Source organism: Numida meleagris, chromosome 7, assembly GCF_002078875.1.
Source record: "Numida meleagris isolate 19003 breed g44 Domestic line chromosome 7, NumMel1.0, whole genome shotgun sequence".
Lineage (NCBI taxonomy): Eukaryota > Metazoa > Chordata > Aves > Galliformes > Numididae > Numida > Numida meleagris.
This window is the reverse complement of record NC_034415.1, coordinates 28,458,390-28,477,022: the sequence shown is the minus strand read 5'-3', so window position 1 is coordinate 28,477,022 and position 18,633 is coordinate 28,458,390. Positions and strand designations below refer to the sequence as shown.

Sequence of the window (18,633 nt, the reverse complement as noted above, 5' to 3'; positions counted from 1 at the left end):
GCCGGCAGGCCGCGCTCCGAGGGTTCGACCCCGCTGCGTTGGAGCGGTGGAGGAAGTGGGGCGGTGTTGGGAGAGGAGCGGATGGGGTGAGCTCGGTGCTGGAGCTGCGCGCTGAGTCAAGCTGAAAATACCCGGGTGCTCCTGCTCGCACCCCCCTGGGCTCACGGCGGGCCGCGGTTCGCTTCGGTTAGCGGAGTTCCCCGGAGATATCACTGGGTTGCGCTTCTGTGCGAGCTCAGGGCTCGGGCGGGCAGATACGGGCCCGGCTCTTGATCTGGTGCCTGTCCCTGTGCCGGAGATAGAGGCGCTTCTTGGACGTCTGTCAAACCTCCTCCCTGCCGTGCTCGTTCCCCCGCTCTCACCTTCCCCGCCGTTCTGGTGTGTGTCTCTGTGGTTCGGGCCATCTTGTTGAATTGGGGATTGTAAAAACACATGTAGAGAGCTCCTGTACGGGGAGAGTCGGGAAACAAGGGTCTGAATGCCAACCCCGCTGCTGGGCCGTTTATGTTAGTGGCAGAAGGACCACACGGCTGCGGCAGGAGAGGCCAGGCCTGGCTCTGTTGAAACAAAACCTCAGCTCCCTGCTGAAAATAAGGCAGGAAGGTGCTGGGAATGTGGTATGGGGAGCAGGGCTCTGCTTGGAGGCTGGAGCACGTTGTGTGCGGGAGACTGGGAGTCCTCCCAGGTTGCATCAGTGCTTATATTTAACTCCAGTTGCCCCGGTTTAACTCTTGATGGGAGAAGATGCTCAGAGATATCCTGGAGCAGAACGCGTGTACGCTGGTGCTGCTTTGATCACCAGCGCAGAAGATAGCTGTTCGGTTCTGTTTTGACCATATATGAGGAGCAGGAGGCATTTCCTTCTGGCACTTGTTTTTAAAACGCGCAGGAAGTTGCACCTTGGTGTGGGTCTGTGCTAGGTAACACTGTGGGACAGGTGCTTTGAAACAGAGCTGGCTCAGGGCACGCTGAGCAGCCAGCAGGTCAGAGCAAGCCTATGCTGCAGCATCTGCAGTGCTAAACAGTACAGCTATCACAGGCAGATTTTACACTTTTCTAAATACATTTACAGCAATTTGGTTCTCTTTGAATATCTTGCTTGTCTACTTATCTGCAAGCTGCTTGCCCCAAAGCCCAGTGGGACAGAGCACGTACTGTGCTCGTACAGAGCAAAGCTGCAGGCATTTGACCTTTGGGGATGGTTAGGTGAAAAACTTGTAAAAAAACCAGAGTGAGTGGGTCTAAATTTGCTCTCGAATATAAACATGGAGCTGGAATAGATCTGAGCTTGTTAACTCCTGGATGTCTCTGCTCTGTGAAAATCTTTTGAGCTGGCCTTTTTGAGAAGCAGATTGTGTAAATCTAGAACTGTTTGGGAATGTGATCTTTCTGCATGTCCACATTGACTCGTCTGCTGTATGAATTTAGGAAACGAATGAGAAGCAGAACCTGGAGAGAATATCTGATACAAATCTTTGGAAAGCAAACCTGCTCCAGTTGCAGAGCATAAGGTGAACTGTACCTGAGCGCTCACTGTAGAACCTCAGTGGTAAAATCAGCATTCCTTTTCAACTCATTTTTTTTTCTTAGAGTCCACAGTTTAAAATTAATTTAACTCTTCTACCTCAAGTCTGGAAGGACTGGAGGTAATCCAGGCCTCTTTGCTGGAGGAGTAAGCGCTACAAGTAGGGTAAGTTTAGGCAAACTCTTCTGTAGTGGTTCAGTCTTGCAGATAAAAACCTAAATCCACAGAAGCCAGCTTCCCTTTTTGTGCAGAGGAGTAAAACCTTTGAGTGTTCTCTGGCAGCACTTTGCCGTGACGCATGCTGTTGCAGACAGGAGGGTTTCACAAACTCTTTGTACCCTGTTCCTCCTCGCCCACCCTTGGCTCACAGTGAAGCATGGTTTTCCCCTGCAGACCTGGCTTTGGATTTCCTGGCACCTGGCAGCTGCTCGCTGCGGTATGAGGAAGAGCTTCAAAATACAGCACGAAGTCAAATGGAGAATCCTCAACTGGGTGATGCGTTGGGCATCAGTTGCACAAGGAAGAGCTGTGCTGTGTGTTTATGTGAAGAGGAAGGTGTTTGAGTTGTTCTGAGAAGTTAAAACTTTTGTAGATGAAAACAAACCCTTGAGACTGCTTTGTATTTAGATCTGAAAAGGGTCATTAACAGGACCCATAAACTAGAGAACGTGATAAGAAACGGGGGTTCAGGCAAAAGACAGTTTGGTCTTGGTTCCTGACTCACGTCATGTACAACAGGAGCTAAAAAGTGATTCAGAATAAAGCATTTTGTTATAAACTGGCAATATGCAATTTGCTCTTTTGTATCCTGTCCAACAGTTTGTAGTTTCTTACCAATCAGGCATTGTTCCTGTAAATGCACTTGGAGTCTCTAAAGCACTTAAGATGCAATTGGATTTCAGGTATTGATAATGGCAAACACTTGCCAAACTGGCAGAAAATGGCTTTTACTGTTCAGCACACCATTCTGTCAGCTAATCCCTCAGCCTGCCTTCTGCAGGGAAAGCTTTTTCAAGGGCTGATAATGCTCACTTTGGCAGGTTGGAGGAAACGAAAAATGCTGGAACCTCATCAAGGAGGAAAGTGTATCACTTTGGGCAGCTAAATTGTTGCATTAAGCTATTGCTGTGGTGTCAGTAAAGGACACTGGGTATCCCGTGCAGCATTTTGTTTTTCCCATTCACCTGATCCTTTAGAAGCACTGAGACAGCACTGAAAAGTGCTGATGACTCAGGGGTGGTCTGAGGAGGTAATATTGCTTTCCTTGGGGCATGCTGGTTGCATTTTCTCTTGGTTCAGATTGGAGGGGGCAAGTGGGAAATGCGATGTAGTGGTTGTAACGTCCTGGCTGGTTTAGAACAGGTGGATTTTTAAGGAGCAGGTCCTGAGATTTTAATTGCTCATGATGAGGGTAGCTGAAGGCCTTATAAGCCTTCAAATGGGTTTTCTGGCAGGAATTACTCCCCCCCCGAACTGATTTTATAAGTAACCATGTAAGTGACACAAGGAGCAGCTTCGTACATGGAAAAGCATAGTCTGTATCTCTCACATTCTGTGTAATTCCCTAACTACCTCTTGCCATCCTTTTGATATCGATAGTAAAAACAAAGGTCTCTTTGTGTGTTATGTGATGATGGCTATTAATACTCACTGTTTTGAAATAACCGTCACACGTTTTTTGGTTAGATTTTTTTTTTCCTTGTGCGATGTGAGAGATAAAAAAAAAAAATAGGAAATAAAGGAAGGACTGAAAACAGAAAGTTAACAGAAAAGTTCAGGATGTGCATGTCATCCTGAGCGAAGGGGAAGGATGGAGATGAAAGAATCATCAAATTGCAGCCTTGGTCTGAGGAGGAACCTACCAGGAGAACTAAGGTGAGGAACAAGTGTGCTTGCAGCTACCAAAGGGGAGGAAAATGGGTTGTATTGGAGGAAGAGGGTTAGCGTTGCTAGTGATGGTGTTCAGACAGCAGCTCTGCTAGCCACCTCCAGAAACACCAAGTTGCTGTTCTGCCAGAGCTGCCGAGCTCCTGGAGGAGCGGAGAAGGCTCGTGAGCAGAGAACAAGCTGTATGCAGTGGCTGGCTGCAGGAAACCCATCCAGCATAGGTGCACCTCTGGTGGACGTGTTCTGCGAGGTGCTCTAGGCTTCTCTGTTAAGCTGCTCTGTTGCCTAAAGGAGGATCTGCTGTTAAATTGAATCAACTCAGCGTTTAGTACTATCATCTCTGGGTTTTGCAGCATAGAAGATTTGCCATGAGTCAAGACTTGCATTGCATGTGTACGCACAAGGAGGAGATGGGAAGGCTCAAGGAGATAAGAATGGGATGGATAAGCATATAATGTAGCGTTGGTGGGGGTTTTGGAGCCCTGGCGTGGGTTCCAAGTCCCTTGTTTTAATTTCAGCTGTGCCTAACTTTGGCTAAGCAGCCTGTTTGTTCCCACAATGTATTTCTGCCCCAGACTTGCGTGGATATGCTGAATTTCTTCTTCATATATTGAGGTAATATCGACTCTTGTCAAAATTCCTGTCCAACAGTAATTGCTGCCACTGAATTATCTCCCACGTGGTATGGCAAGCGCAGCTCCTTGCAGATCAAAGTATTGAACGTCTTTCAGCTGTAAATAAAGGAGGAGTGGTGCAGACATTTGTTATTTCCTCCTGTGAAATGACCTGCTGGTTTCTTATAAACCATGACTCCAGAGGCTGCTACTCCAGCAGAGAGGCCTCTGCCTCGGGCAGCAATCAGTGCTGCTCTTCTGCTGCACCTGAGGCGGAGAGGGCAGCTCTGGGACTGTTGTGCATACACAGGTGCTTGCAGGCTGAGACAAAGGGCTTGAAACCTGCCGGCCTGTGGAGTTCCAGACCTCTGGCATCGTGATTTCTGTGCAGGCTTGGATCGCTGTTAGTGCAACACCTTGTTCTGGGATTCAGCAGCTCACTTTGAAATATAAAAAAATGCTCCTGTCCCCGTAAGTAAGCCTTTTACTGCCTTAATTAAGGAGGATGGAGCAGACCAAGTTGCTGCATCTGCGGCTTGGGCAGGGGAGGGAGGGAGGAGGGGGTGGGCTGTGAGAAATGTGTTTGTATGTTGATTCAGTTTTTCAGGAAATGAATTTGGCAGGCCGAACTTTTATACCCCTTTTGAGACAGTCGGAGCACAAAGCAATATATTAAACAAAACAAACCTTACAGGCCTTGGCACTTGTGCAGTCTAAACAGCTTCCTGTTGCTTGCCATCCACAGATGTCCGTCTCTTCGCTGCTCTGGATTTTACCAGCATTTAATACTTGCAAAGCAAGTTTTTGGCTTTTGATAATGCTGTATTGCTTTGTGGGGCATTAATTATTTAAGAAAAAGAAAAGAAAAAAAGAAGTACAAAAGGTACCAACTAGCTCAAGCGTTGCATTAGGCTCACACTTCTATATTTGAACGTGCTGGTTTGCATGGTGGGTCTTTTCTTGTTGGGTTTTTTGTTGTTGTCCCAAGAATGTCAGCGTCTCTCACATCAGAAGTCAGTGGTCTCATGTGGAAAGGAAGTCTCGGTTCTGAGACTTGATCAAGAACGTTTACAAGCTGGCATTTGCAGTTTACAGCTCACACTATGGTTTTCTTGTACACTCTTTCATGTTTACTGAAGATGCACAAGACATAACCTTTCACTTCCTGAGTGTTTCTGTATTTCACTTTTCCTCAGAGCATGGCAAAACAGATAATAATTTTGAAATTGTCAGAGCCCATGTATTTAGAGAGTTTAAAAGTTCAAAAGAAACCAGATGGGTAAGCTGGCAAGTCTGACCTGTGTGCACCTGCTTCTCTTGTCCCTCTTATATCTCCCTGACCTGTGCTGGAGCTCTCTGCTCTATAGGGATTACCTACCCCTCTGAAAAAACAACGTGCAATTCACTGTTTGTCCTTTCCTTTTTGCTTTTTCCTCCCACTGATTTGTTGCATTTGTATCAAACTTTTTTCCTTTCCTTATGTGAATCTTCTGCCCTTATTTCTTGTTCTCATTTTTCCACTTGAGAGCCATTTAGGATCAATGGCTTTCTTCCCACTGATAGTACTTGCAGTAGGGCAGTGGTAAGTTACCAAGCAGATTTCCTGGTGACCACATCTTGCTGCAGGAAATCTTGTTTTCTGCTCATTTGGATGCCTTTTCAAGTATGTGCACAAAGAGCATCAAGTGCCATTGCCATCTCTCTGGGAATTCCAACTCTGCTCATTTCCTGCTTTGCTCCTGCTGTGTTTTATCCCAGATTTGGAGCTCTGTGTTTGGCTCTTCTGGTTTTGAGTAGCCCCAGCTGGTGTTTTGGTGACTCCAGCTGAGCAGTGGGTGCTAATAGCACCCTAAGGGTGAACACCCCTCGCTACCTCATCCCCCCTCTTACTTTCCTAGTGGAAACTTCAAGTAGTTTTTCCCCCATTAATCCAGTCTTTTCTCCTTGGAATCGATGGCATTCTGTACACCAGGGAATTAAGCTGAAGGAAGAGAAAAGTGCAACTGATGGTTTTGGTGCGGTAATGGCTGCAATTCCAGGACTCAGCATTTGCTGTCTTCCCCCATATCCAAAGCTGAAGTGATTGGAGGTGGTTTGCCCTTAGAGCTGACCACAGGTGCTGGTGGTCGTTATCACCACCTGAAGCAGTGAGGTGCCCTCATGACTTGTAACTGTTTTTCTATTAGAAACATCTGTGCCTTGTTTAGGCAGAGAGTGGCTTAAATGTGTTTCAGCTGACTGTTACAGTTTGATTTTTAGAAAGTCTCTTAACTCTGTCTTTGAAGAGACAGGCAATAGTGAAGAGTTGGTGCAGCTGTGAAGCGATGGTGGGTCAGAGCAAACGAGTCTGTCTGATCCCTGCTGGTTTGTAGGGTTGTAGCTGCTCCTTGCCAAGCAAACTTCTGTCGGTGCTGCGTATCGTTGCCCTTGTGGAAGACACAGGTTGGTTTTTTGATGGTTCAGAACAAGCCCCCTGTGGCCCGATGGTTGTGTTTTATGTAGATGTCTGTCACTGGCATGGGCATTGCCTGCCTGATTTCTTGCCTGGAAGCCTTTGTCTTACCTCCAGCATTATCTGGAAAAAAAATCAGTTTGTGTGGTTTTATGCCACCTCTTTTTTTTTTTTTTGTAGTAATATGTGGTCAGCAGCACCTTTTTTGTAAGTATATCTTCATTTAATACAGGAGAGAATAGGTTTGACTTCACTACTGTCAAAGGTGCACTTAGCAAGTGAAAGGACACTTAGGGATAGCTGATTTAAAAAAAAAAAAGCTAATTTTTACAAAATAAGAACAGTGATCTTCTGCCAAGTTACAGGAAAAAAAAAATCTTGGTGGTTTTTCAGTTCCTTCAACTTCCTGTACGTGTGACTGCAAAACAGACAAGTTAAATCTGTATAAGACACTGGCAAGCAGAGGGCTTGCTTCACTTTAATAATAATTTTTTTAAAAAGCAACTTTTAAATCCTGAATACTGAGTATATGTGAGTGCAGCCTGAGAGCTAAGATCCAGTCGGTTGCTGTGCTGTACACATTCACTGTTCACCCTTTGCTGGTATTGACTGAAAGCAGTAAAGGTGTCTCCAGATCTTATTGCACTGTGTCCTTACAAGTTTGCTGTCGAATGAAGAGAAAAACGAGGCAATGTTTTCCTTGGCTTGCTATGTGCATGCGGAAGGAGGAGGGAAGCAGCGCTGCAGGGGTATTGGTAAGACTTTGGTTTCACATTGCAGGCCACAGGGTCCTATCCTAATGCTCTCCTGTTGTGGCATGTCACCCCTCCAGCTGAGCAAGGTGCTCTGGATGGTTGCCTGCTCTGGGGCAGATGGCTTCCCATCAGCTCCCTCCCCTGCTTTCTGCAGGGATGTTTCAACTTGAATGCTTTGTGTTGTGAAAATCCTGCTTGTGGGGCACCAGCATGCCTTGAAGTGGAAGCAGTTCAACTTCGTACGGCCCTGTATGCATGAAGTAGGTTTCTTCTGGAGCTAACTGGCACCCCTGTGTATACACAGTGTGTCATTTAGCATGCAGGGAAGCACACAGAACCACCCTCTTGCTCTGTATACTAAATTAATTTTATGTGGTGAGGTCAGGACCTGCCATCCTCTAAACCTGTGACAGGGCTCTGCCTTTATAGGGAGAGAACTCTGGAGCATGTGTTGGCTTCCCCTCTCCATGCTGGCATGGCCTTGTTGCGTGCCTTGAGATTGTTTCCTGCTTTCTTTGGACAAACACCCTAGGACTTTTTCAATCCATTGTGTGTCACTTAGCTGCATAGTAAAGTTTAACTAGCAATGAATATAAATTGCTGCGCTTGCTTGTATACGTACACCCTTCTAACTCCAGTTTGTGTTGGAATTCCAAGCAAATGAAGTGCAGACAGATCAGTGCATATCATTAGAATGGAGTAATTACGTGCTGCAGAGTAATTACACGCCACAGAGCTTGGGACGAGTTCTTGAAACGGGCTCAGCCTTTAAATCACAGCTGAGATGCAAACTGCAGTTCTTCCCAAGAATTCTGCTGAAGCTGGCAAAGCCTTTTCTTAGGACTGCAGCATCTTTTTCCATGGCTTTGTCTAAAAGTAAGTCTTACCACGTACTTCAGCTCACAGTTTTAAAGCACTTTCAGCAGTTCTGGTTCTGCACGGAAAGCCAAGGGAGTTCCAACGTGGGCAGCTTCAGTGCTGTAGCAGTTGAGGCTCATGCAGTGATCAAGGTAAGAAAATGGAGCTCCAGAGGTAGGAGGGGCTTCTTCTCTTTCAGACAAAGGTTTTGATACAAGTTTGTGTGATTTTTGTTGCCTTAACTGCGTTATGCTTTAAAAGAAAATCCTTTCTTGTAGTGATTTAAAGCTGAGAGTAGTTGAACAAGCAGTACTGCACCTTCTGATTCTAATCTTGTTAACAAATGCACACGTGTGGCCCTACACAGCTATGGGTTCTAGCGGGGCAGGCAGGCACTAACATTTGGTCTGCTGAACTCCAAGCAGAATCTTAAGAAAAAAAGCAATGTTAGCAGAGATCATCAGTAGGTGACAAAGGGACCGCACTGGGAATTTGACCTGAGAGGTCACGTCATGTGGAGAAGCCTGGCGTGGTGAGGTTCCTTCAGTAAAGAAAGCATTCTGCAACCCGTTTTTCGCTTTGAAATGCTGTTGTAGGGCTGTGACTTCATTTTTGCATCCTGAATCCCACATTGATTTCTCTTCTTTTACAGCTGAGGTACATCTTTGTGGTTCGATTTGAATTGGTTCCTGTTCATTTCCAGAAGCCGTGACCTGAAAAAATGAGCTTGTGTATTTTTCCATGTGTGAGCATGAGTAACGCATGGTGGGAAAGAGCTCAGTCCAACTAATTTTGCTATAATTCTGTGCTCTTTTCCTTTTCAAATAATGATTTTGTAGCTATGGTTCAGTTACAAGGCAGAGGCACTAGATGCGGGCAAAGAAAACAATAATTTGATGCTGATACCTTTTTGATAATGCCAAATGCCACCTTTATGCTTCAGAAAACAGGTACTGCTTACTTTGTGCACCAAACAGTTCTATTTTTATTTTGATATACGAACAAAACGGAATTTCTTCCAGAGCGAAGCCTAATGTTCTGTAGTTGGTTTTGTTGCTGGAGTGATTTCTTTTGCTTCAGACCTCAAAGGAATAAGTACTCATAGCGAGTCAGGAGTGATTCTGTACTGGAATACCTATAAAAATGCAATGGTAGAATCGTTTGAGATGGAAGGGACCTTTAAAGGCCATCTGGTCCCACTCCCCTGCAATGAACAGGGCTGCCCACAGCGCCATCAGGTGCTCAGAGCCTGGTTTGTGACGTGCTTGTTCAGTTCCCCGTGCCGCACCTGTTGGCTCTTTTGTTATAATAAATAGAAAAGAATTGACAAGAGCTAAAACTATTTTTGTGGCTTCTGCAGTTCTCAAACATCCATCGTTCCTAGCTAAAATGACAGGGTGGCTGTTCCAGAGGCTTTGTTGGAGCATTTTTCTGGTGGCTGGATTAAATATATGATAACAACTAGCAGAAAAAGCAGCCTAAAAGAAGCCCTGTGCCCTGATTTCAGTGGCTTCTTGTCACTCTGTTAGCTGTCAAAATTTCTTGCAAAAAAAAAAAAAAAAAAGAAAGGTCAGGTATTTGTGATGTACACTTAACAAATCAGGTCTTCTGTTCTCATCAAAGGAAACAAAGAAGTGTGGAGCTGTTCTTCTGAGTGTGCCCTGGCCTTCCTTGCTATGGTTGGCAGTGAAATAGGAGCAGGCAGATTTCTCTCTTTGCAGATGTTAGGAACTGAGTTGTTCTCCTGGTAGTTTTGTGGGAAGAGCTTTTGATCTTTTCCTTACATTCAGGTGAACTTGTTCTTGAGTGTTTTCTGCCTATCTTGTTCAAAAGTGATTAATGCTGAGAGACTAATTGTGCACTGAGAAGGGCTGGTTGGAAGCGAATGGATGCTGAGGGTCGGCTCTCCATTGTCTCGGTGAGAAAACTGAAAATGAGAAATCTGAGGATCTCATGGCTATGGGTGTCATGTACTTTAAAAAAAAGAAATGAAATTGTGAATGAGCTCTTTCGACAAGCGTTATCGAGACCCTCTTTTCTGCTGAAGTCTTTGGTTTAAAAGGAGCGGAGCAATGCGGAGGTGGGGCGGGCACTGCGTGAGCACCCTCGTCCCACGTGCATGACTCTCCTGCTGCAGCCAAAACCATCAGACACATCTCCAGAAACAGTTTCCCGTGGCTCCCCGCAGCATGTTGCTGTAAGATGCCTTTTGGAGTGGAAAAGGAGAAACTGTGGGACGTGCCAAAATCCCCTCTTCCCTCAACACTTTCTGCTTTGGAGCCCTGCAAGGATGTAGGTATTCTGTAGGTTTGTAAGCTGGGTTTCAATGTGACTCCTGCAGTCCCCAGGACACTCAAGCATTGGTACCAGGAGCACCCTGGGCAGCGTTCAGAGACAGAGGTGGTGTTCACAGTGGTGTTTGTGTACTGACATGGGGGTGACAGGTTCTGCACGAGTGGCTTGTTAAATATCTACAGACCTACAGCACACTGGGGTTTGGATTTATCTCCCCTTAATAATGAAGGAATCTTCTTTTCTATTTGCAAAGAAAGATTGGGTCTTAAATGGTATGGTGAAGGGCAGCATGCTGTTTTTAACAGCAAGTAACCTTGCAGATCAAAGATAACCACTGCATATACAAAAGAGTTGCATACCTAAAAAACAAAGTACAACTTCTATGTGTTTAGAGTAGAACATATTTTGTTTAGCACTGTAAAAGTGAACGGCGTGGCAGAACTACAGCTTGGTTCTGGCCAAGTTTCTGGATTGTGAGACGCAGGGGAAGGATTTTGGTGAATAATTTGAGAAACCGTGTATTTCTTCCCTTTGAAGTTTGTGTGATGAATCTCAGATTGTGTAAGAAAGCTGCTGGAGGAGTGATACCTCCCAGTTACTGCAGGAATTACAGCGAGGTTAGGTTTTTATTTAGGAATAAAGCATCGAGATCAGTTGTAACTACTTGCTGTGAGTTTGCTCGGTCTGAAGTCTCTTCAATTCAGACACCTGCTTAATGTAACTACTGTTTGCTTAGTGTTTACTGACATGTTTTCCCTTTCAGAGAAAACCTTCCAAAGCGTCGAGCACTTGATGAAGTTACAGATGGGTAGCCCGTGTGTCTGGTCGACTCTTAACTACATTCTGAATTTAGCCCAGCATTATGGTTCTAATGCATTAAGTTTTATGCATTTTGAGTTGGCTTTTCAGGGAGTAGCAGCCCTTTGGCACAGTGGTTTGGAGCAAAGCTTCTGGTCTGCCTAACATTCCAGGGTGCTGCTGTGAAGGATGACCAATGTCTGGTATGGGATGGCAGGTTCTTGAAGGGTCTGAGCAGAGTAAGGCTGGGGATATTTGCACATTAGAATAAACCAGCAGCATAATAGAACGTGACGGTTTTGGTAAAATTCCCGCATGTTAATTACAATTAAATTTTTAAGCTACTTGTGTGCGTGCCCCATCCCTGGAGGTGCTCAAGGCACCCAAGCTGGTGCCTGACCTAGTAGTTGGCAGCCTGCCCAAAGCTGGGGGTCTGCTACGAGATGATCTTGGAGATCCCTTCCAACCCAACCAATCTAGATTCTCAAGACAGAAAAAAAGGAAGTACTTTTATGGTTAGAAGTATTTAGAGCCGAGGCTCAGGCAGCCATCTTAGAGCACTGAGCTTGGGTTTGGTGGCACGTGCATTGTGCACCTCCTGGTTTGTTTATTGGCTTCTACAGAAGTGCACTTGGACAACCAGTCTTGCACCCCTAAGCTTTTTCCCTGGGCATTACTTTGCAGGAAGTGCTAAGCAAAATGTGTTTCCTCAGAACAGCAGCACGGTGGTGTTTGCATGCTGTCTGGCTGCAGACCTGGAGCGAAGCAGGTGATGCCCAGCTGGCTGCTAACAGTCCATTTTCTCAGTAGTCCTCAGTTCTGAAATTCAGGCTTTGTAATTGTAAAGCACAGAATTGCACCACAGCATGAAAAAATAGGGGAGAGCTGTGTTGGACATCTCCTCAAACTTTACCTCTCCTTCTCTTCTTCCCTCCATCCCCTTTCCCAACTTTCCAGTGGGAAACCAGAACCAGACCTCCCTGTGATCCCTCCTGCTCTGGGGCTGTATTCACTCTCCATCTGTTGCCACTCGTAGAACTACAAAAAGGAGTAAGTGCCGTATGAAGACAACTCTCTCTATTAAAAATTAGAGCCCTGACTTCACAACAGAACTGTTTTCAAGTGTGCCTCTTCCTCCCCTCCCTGAATTCAGAGCACTTGAAGTCTCGTGGTCTCTTAGATGCCAAATATATTGTTAGTTCTGGTATCAAGTTGAAAAGGGGAAATACGAAACCCCAGCTCTTGAGCACAGTTCCTGTTTTTCTGATTTGACAGCTTGAGCTCGGAGTTTATCGCTGTGAGCCCCAGTTGGCTTTGGAAGCAGACAAATGCTGTTTGATAGCCGAGCAAATGGGTCAGTCTGGGCGTAATGCTCATCTGTCTTCACTTTATTCTGAGTGAAGATGCCCCCAAACCGAGTCATTTAGGCTTGTTCCTGGCGGAGAGAAGAGCAGGAAGGTGTTGTTTTTATGCTGGACACGGTATGATAGAGAAGTTGCTAGGAGGAATTCAAGCATGCGGTAGCTAGCAAAGTAGTGCAAATACAGCACTCCACAGCCTGCGTCTTCCCTAAAATAGCTAGTGTTTCTTCTGCATGCTTTAGGGCTGTGATTCTCCTTGTGCATTTGCTTTTCCCTCGATGTTGTCCCCCCACAAAATGCTCAGCCTCAGAAGAGGCTTGTGGTTGTTTTGTCAGTGAGAAGTAAGGATGTCATAAAAAAACCCGACATCGCTTCTGGAGGCTGGGTACCAGTGAACTAACTGTGCGTTGCTTTGCTACCATTGACCTCTCATTCTTCTTCCCCTGGTCCTTTTATTAACGGTCTCTTAATACGTGAGTATCAAAATAAGGTGATTTACGTCAGAGGATTTTACTGCAAATCTGACAAAGACTTTGGTATATGTGGTTTTTCAGCTTATCAGTAGTTCTGGAGGAGTGCTGATGTATATTGAGTGTCCAGATCACATATTGCCACCTATAGTGTACATGCAGTATTAAGTGGATCGTAATCGTGAGTAGCTTGATTAGTCTTGATTATACAAGTGCTGCTAAGCCCTTGTGATGGCTTTTCCATTCTCTTCTGATGTTTTGATTGTAAATGTACAGTCAAAGTATAGAGGTTACAAGCTTAACTATATGGAAATTCCCTATGTGTGACCAGTACTTCCTGTAAACTCCTGCAAGTAACATTAAGATGTGCTTTAAAAGGGTTTTATCTGTTTGGGGTTTTTTGTTTTTCTCTTATTTTTGGTGATTTGAACAAAGACTGCCATAGGTGCTGTGTTCAGACAGCCTGCGTATCGAACGTGTGGACTTCTCTGAAGGTCATGTTTGAGTAACTCAGCATGGCTGCAGCTGGAAGGGAAGGAGGGATTAGAAGGTATTTGCTAAAATGAGATGCTTGGTAACTGCCTGTAGAACTTTTTGGGAGTGATTTAATTATGAGAACTTCCTAGTTTTTCATCCTTTTTAAGTGTTGGCTTTCAGTCCCCTGTAGCGTAATCCCATGAGTCATTTATAAATCAACAAATTTGTACCAAATTCTGATGAAACTTAAATGGGGAGTGTTGAGTGTGGGGACGCATCTCAGAGGTCCAGGGCTGGCAGTGCCATGTCCAGTCTATACACTGAGAGCAGCTCCAGCCAGCTCTGGGAAAGTAGGTATGGAGGAGGTGCTCAGGGTGAGTCATACGTGTTTGAGTCACTGCTAACAGCGATTGAACAAGACTGCCCCTGCTTAGCTATTTTTAATATTTGCTTACTCACATTTACTGTACTAAGCTCTTTACAGGAAAGTAGTTAAAAGCTGTTAGGTCTTCGAGCTGCTTTTCATGGCAGTGGCTTATTTTATTGATCTGGAGCGATGGCTTCAGTCCTGCCTCTTATGAGATGCTTAGATCTTGGCATCGTTTTTGTTCTCGTTGTGCTTCGTGCTTTCGGAAGTCCTGCAGCCCAGTACTCACAGTGTCAGTCTGGCCCTTTGTGGGTAAATTGGTGCTGAGACCAGTCCTTAGCAGCCAGTGGGCAGAGGCACGGCTGCAGCACGAGGCAGGTGGTGGTGAGTCGCATGGTGGCACCTAGGGATGCTTCTCCACCTCACCAGGTGGAGGTCTGTTGTAAGGGATGTGACCTATTTTAAAAGTGTTTCTGGGTTTTAGCTGCAGTGAATGTTCAATTCATAGCTTTTCTGTAGTATAACTCTGATTGCAGTTGACATTACCCTGGGAGTACTGCCTTTCCTGGGAAAGCAGCACGTTCACCCCGGCAGCTTCTATTTCCAGTAAGGTGCAGCCCTGACTCACTTCTTCTCAGACAGAAGTATTCTCTTTACAGATGTTGGCAGCTGTATTTGCAGGAGGAAGGAGTATCAGAGGTTGCTCAGGGTGCACGTATGTGTCATGGAGTTCAGTGCTGGCTTCCTGTTTACTGCTGCTGAGTGAGGATTGGGGCTTCAGCCAGCGAAGGGGCAAGAGCATGGCTGGTGGATTTGCTGTCACATAAGTCGGCAGAGGAGTGGCAGCTGCAATCCTCAGCTCTTGGCGCGGCTGCAGAAGCGTGTGCAGTGTGGGTGCTGTTTGCAGCAGTGGAACCCCTGTGCTGGCTGGCAGTCACTTTCTTTTCATGCTGCTGACAGTTTCCAATGCACAGCCAGGTTAATTGAGCTATGCGTTGGCACTGGAGCTAAGGAGCGAGGTTCTGTCGCGGTTCTTTGGCAGAACTGGGATAAACTGGGCCTGCTCAGGCTGTGAAAATTGAGATAACTTTTGGTCATTGGCCTATTGGGAAGCAAGGCTGACCTGTTGTGTGTGCTCTGCCTTGGGACTCCTCAGCAGGAAGAGACTTTTTTTTTTTTTACTTTCTACGGTCTTCTTATCTCATTAGATTTCAAAGAGTTCCACTTGTTATTCTGAAGTATAAAGTATATGTGACTCAATTTTTTTTTTACAGCTTTTGTAAGTTGTGTGATGCTCATAGGAGGATGATTTCACTGTTAAAGGGGAGACCACCACGTTACCACGCAACAGCAGTGCAAATAGGACAAGCAAATGCCCCCTAAAGAGATAAATCAGTGAATCATAAATAAACATGAAATGATTTAGCCCTACCAAAATTCAGGAGAAGCGTTAAATTGGATCGGTAAACAAACCAGAAGATGTCTAAGACTTTCTAGGCCGAAAGATATTTAGGCTGCCAGATTGAAATTGTTGTGTGGGGTGGGATCCTGATCACTGCCCCACCTCTGTATCAGGTGCTAGCCACTGTGGAGTCCATCTGAGTACAGGTAAGTGTAATGGCAAGCCTCAGTCATTCTGTGACCAAACAGTGAGAGGATACTTCTGAAATCTGCAGTGTAAACTCTAACATCCAAAACACAAACAGGACTCCTTGAAAGAAAAACAAAGCTCCACTGCTCAGTGCTGTGCACTAGAGCCACTGACGTGTCTTAGTACCTTTGAACCGCTGTTGACACAACCCTGAGGTCAGCAAGTAAAATTGACTCCGTTTATCAGGTTGGTTAAAAATAGCCGACGTGTTTGTTCAAAAGATTGAATGATCGGAATGCAAATGTTTAGTTTGCTTGACACGATGCTTCTAGGATATAGCTGGTAGTTGACAAAAGATGTGCTCCGGCAGTTCGCTTGATTGTGACAAGCGCACCACGCCGAGCCATACATAGAACTCACAATTAAGCTGGACGGTGGGTATTCATTAAGTTCTCTGCTCTCTACTGACAAAAAATTGTTACCACTTTTGCTGTAACGAATCCATAATCTCTGATAGCGTCTTGAGGCACCGTGCTGGTTTGTCAGCTGATCGGTGCAGGTGGGCTGGCTGCTGACGTCTGCTGCTTCGGTGTTGGCAGAGGTGTGGACTTGATTTTCAGGTTCCTTCCCAGCCCATGCTCCTGCCTAACAAGCTGCTTGTGGCAAGGTCTGCCTGTGCTTAAACACTCATTTGTCGGTTACCTTTGTTGTCTTGAGAGGTGAAAACAACCCTAGGTGAGCAGCAGGGTGTTAGTCTATTTCAAACAGGTAACAACTGTTAGATGAGCCTTTGATTGCAGCAGTTGGCAGCCTGGCCTTCATAATGCCACAGCTATTCCACGTTCTAAAGACCTGCCGGAGAATTACTATAAAACCAGCGAGGACGTGTGCTTTTTAAGTAACCAGAGGACTTTTGAGATGCGACTGACACCGTGTGCACGCTGAAAGGAGCAGGTGATGCTTTGCAGGTGAATGGTTGTGTGCGTGCACATAGGTGGATAAAGCAGCAAGCACTGGCTGCAGGGCTGGGCACAGGAGGCTGGAGCAGCTGAGGGGGAGCATCACATCCCAATATTGGAGAGCCACTGCAGGTCAGGCTCATCTTTTTGGCCACCTTCTTATTTGGCAAAGCTCAAGTTGTCTACCCAAGCCTCCTAAGCAGCTTCATTTGGCTTTCACTGATTGACTTCCTCTATTTTAACTGACTTCTGCTCATTTGCTTGTGTTTGATTTTTAGGAAGAAACAATCCTGCAGCTGTGAAAAATGATGTTTTTTTTTCCAGTTTTAACTCTGTCACAGTTTTGGATCTGAGAATTAGGACTGAAAATGAGGTCTGTAGCTGTTTATCACCCTTACAGGTGGTACTTGGAGCTTATCTCCTCTTCTTAAAGGGAGGTAGGCTTTGTAAGGTTTCATTAAAGCCTGAGAATATAAAAAAAAATTGCAAGTAAACTGGAGTAAATCCTGGGGGAGAATCTGCTTATCCGGCTTTTGAATCTCCAGTCCCCAGAGAAGAGTGTGGCTGCAGACGTGAGATCCCTCTTCAGTCTAAGGAAAGGCTCAGCAGTCTCACTTGGCCGACTTCAGGTTTCTGGTTTGGAATAAGGAAAGAAGTGTCTTGGACTTAATTGCCTAGACTGGCAATAAAAGGAGCAAATGGCTTCCAGCTTGAAGGCACATGCCTGTGTTTAGTCAGCGTGTGTGGGGAAAAAAGGGCAATGTGCAGGGACCTCTCAGCTCCTGCTGGGAAGCGCGTTCTGAACGCTGTGCTGCCTTTAACAAATGGGTTACCTGAGACCAGAGTGAGCAAAGGGCAGAGCAGAGACTCCTTGATCAGCTCTTACCTGTGCCTCTCATCTGTGGGAGAGGAGCGGTACAGCCGTGCTCAGCTCTTTAAGGAGACCTTTCAGGCAGAGATTGAAAATAAAACAGTTTCAAGATCTGTCACTGCGATTCTTTCTTTCAAATGGTCGGTTTCTACACCGTTTTCTGTCCTTTCTGTTTCTCCCACGCTTGCAGCTGCCCTGGCTGGCCCTTGGGATGCCTGCTCCAAAGGAGAAGTCCTTGGTGCAGGGAATGCAGCGTGTAGCACTGCAGCCCTGGCAGGGGCCTGGGGCCGAGCTGCTCCCTGTGCTCCCCGACAAGGCCTGGCCGTGGCCAAGGGCTGAGAGCAGAAACAAAGCAGTGGATGGAGGAGAAGGGAGACCTCAGTGTTGTCTCTCACTTTGCTCTGACAAGCCCAGCGGCTAGCTGGGGCTCCTTCCTCTGACTAACAATAATAATTTAAAAAGTGTTTACTGCTGTTTCACAGATGTACTCTGCTGATCAGTCAATAATAAAACAATAATTGCTGTGTGTGTTTATCACAACAGATGGGTGGTAACAAACTGCATTTTCCACTCATTAAAACAGTGTCTTAACAGCATTCAGTCTGTCATTTCCAGTCATGCGTGTCTTTTGAAAAATACGTGTGGGCTACCAAGAGGTAGTCACAGAGAAACAAGACTGGCTTCAAGTAGCAGTGGCAGAGCTTGGCTTTGGTTTTCCTTTCTGAGACTGGATCTCCATCATGCTGGTGGGAGCCAGTGGGGAAATGCCACTTAACTAATGGGCACTGTCCCCTGTGATAACGCAGCGGCCGGCTTGGTGCTCTGTGGCCCTGCCCTCCCTGGGTGTAACCACGAGAATGGTGCAGAGATTTCACTTGAGCCAAAAGCCACTGGAGGGTGGGCAGCTGAGCAAGTATACCTGGTTCTCATTCTTCAGCACACACAAAATGCAGGAAGGTGACGTGAGGACTTGCTAGCTGCCCCTGTTCTGAAGCCTTCTCACTCCTGTGTGTGCCCAGCCCTCCATCCATCCTTCTCCTTTCACCAATGGTTTAAAAGCAAATGCACAATTTGGGTGCGCTGTGATCCTGGCAGTTTGACGAGTGGATGCTCTGTGACAACACAGCTCTCTCTTGTCCCTGCATCTGGGCCCTGTCCCCAGCTTTGAGGCAGAGGTAGGGCTGCCAGAGGCCTCGGCTGTTTCATAACACCAAGTGCTAAGCCAGTCCCTCTCCTCCAGCTTGTCTAAACTTAGAACATCTTTTCTATGCGCTGTCCAAATAGTTATAATGGTTAACATAGTTTGAACCAGGGTAGTCCAGTAACTTTCCATGGGAACTTTTCTGTGTTGGA

General features: G+C 45.9%; 1 protein-coding gene across 2 annotated transcripts in view; it reads left to right on the top strand.

The window, feature by feature from the left end:
* The window catches only part of JAK1 (Janus kinase 1), a 52,615-nt gene that overhangs the window by 411 nt on the left and 33,571 nt on the right, over positions 1-18,633 (top strand). The gene's annotated exons all lie outside the window — the stretch shown is intronic.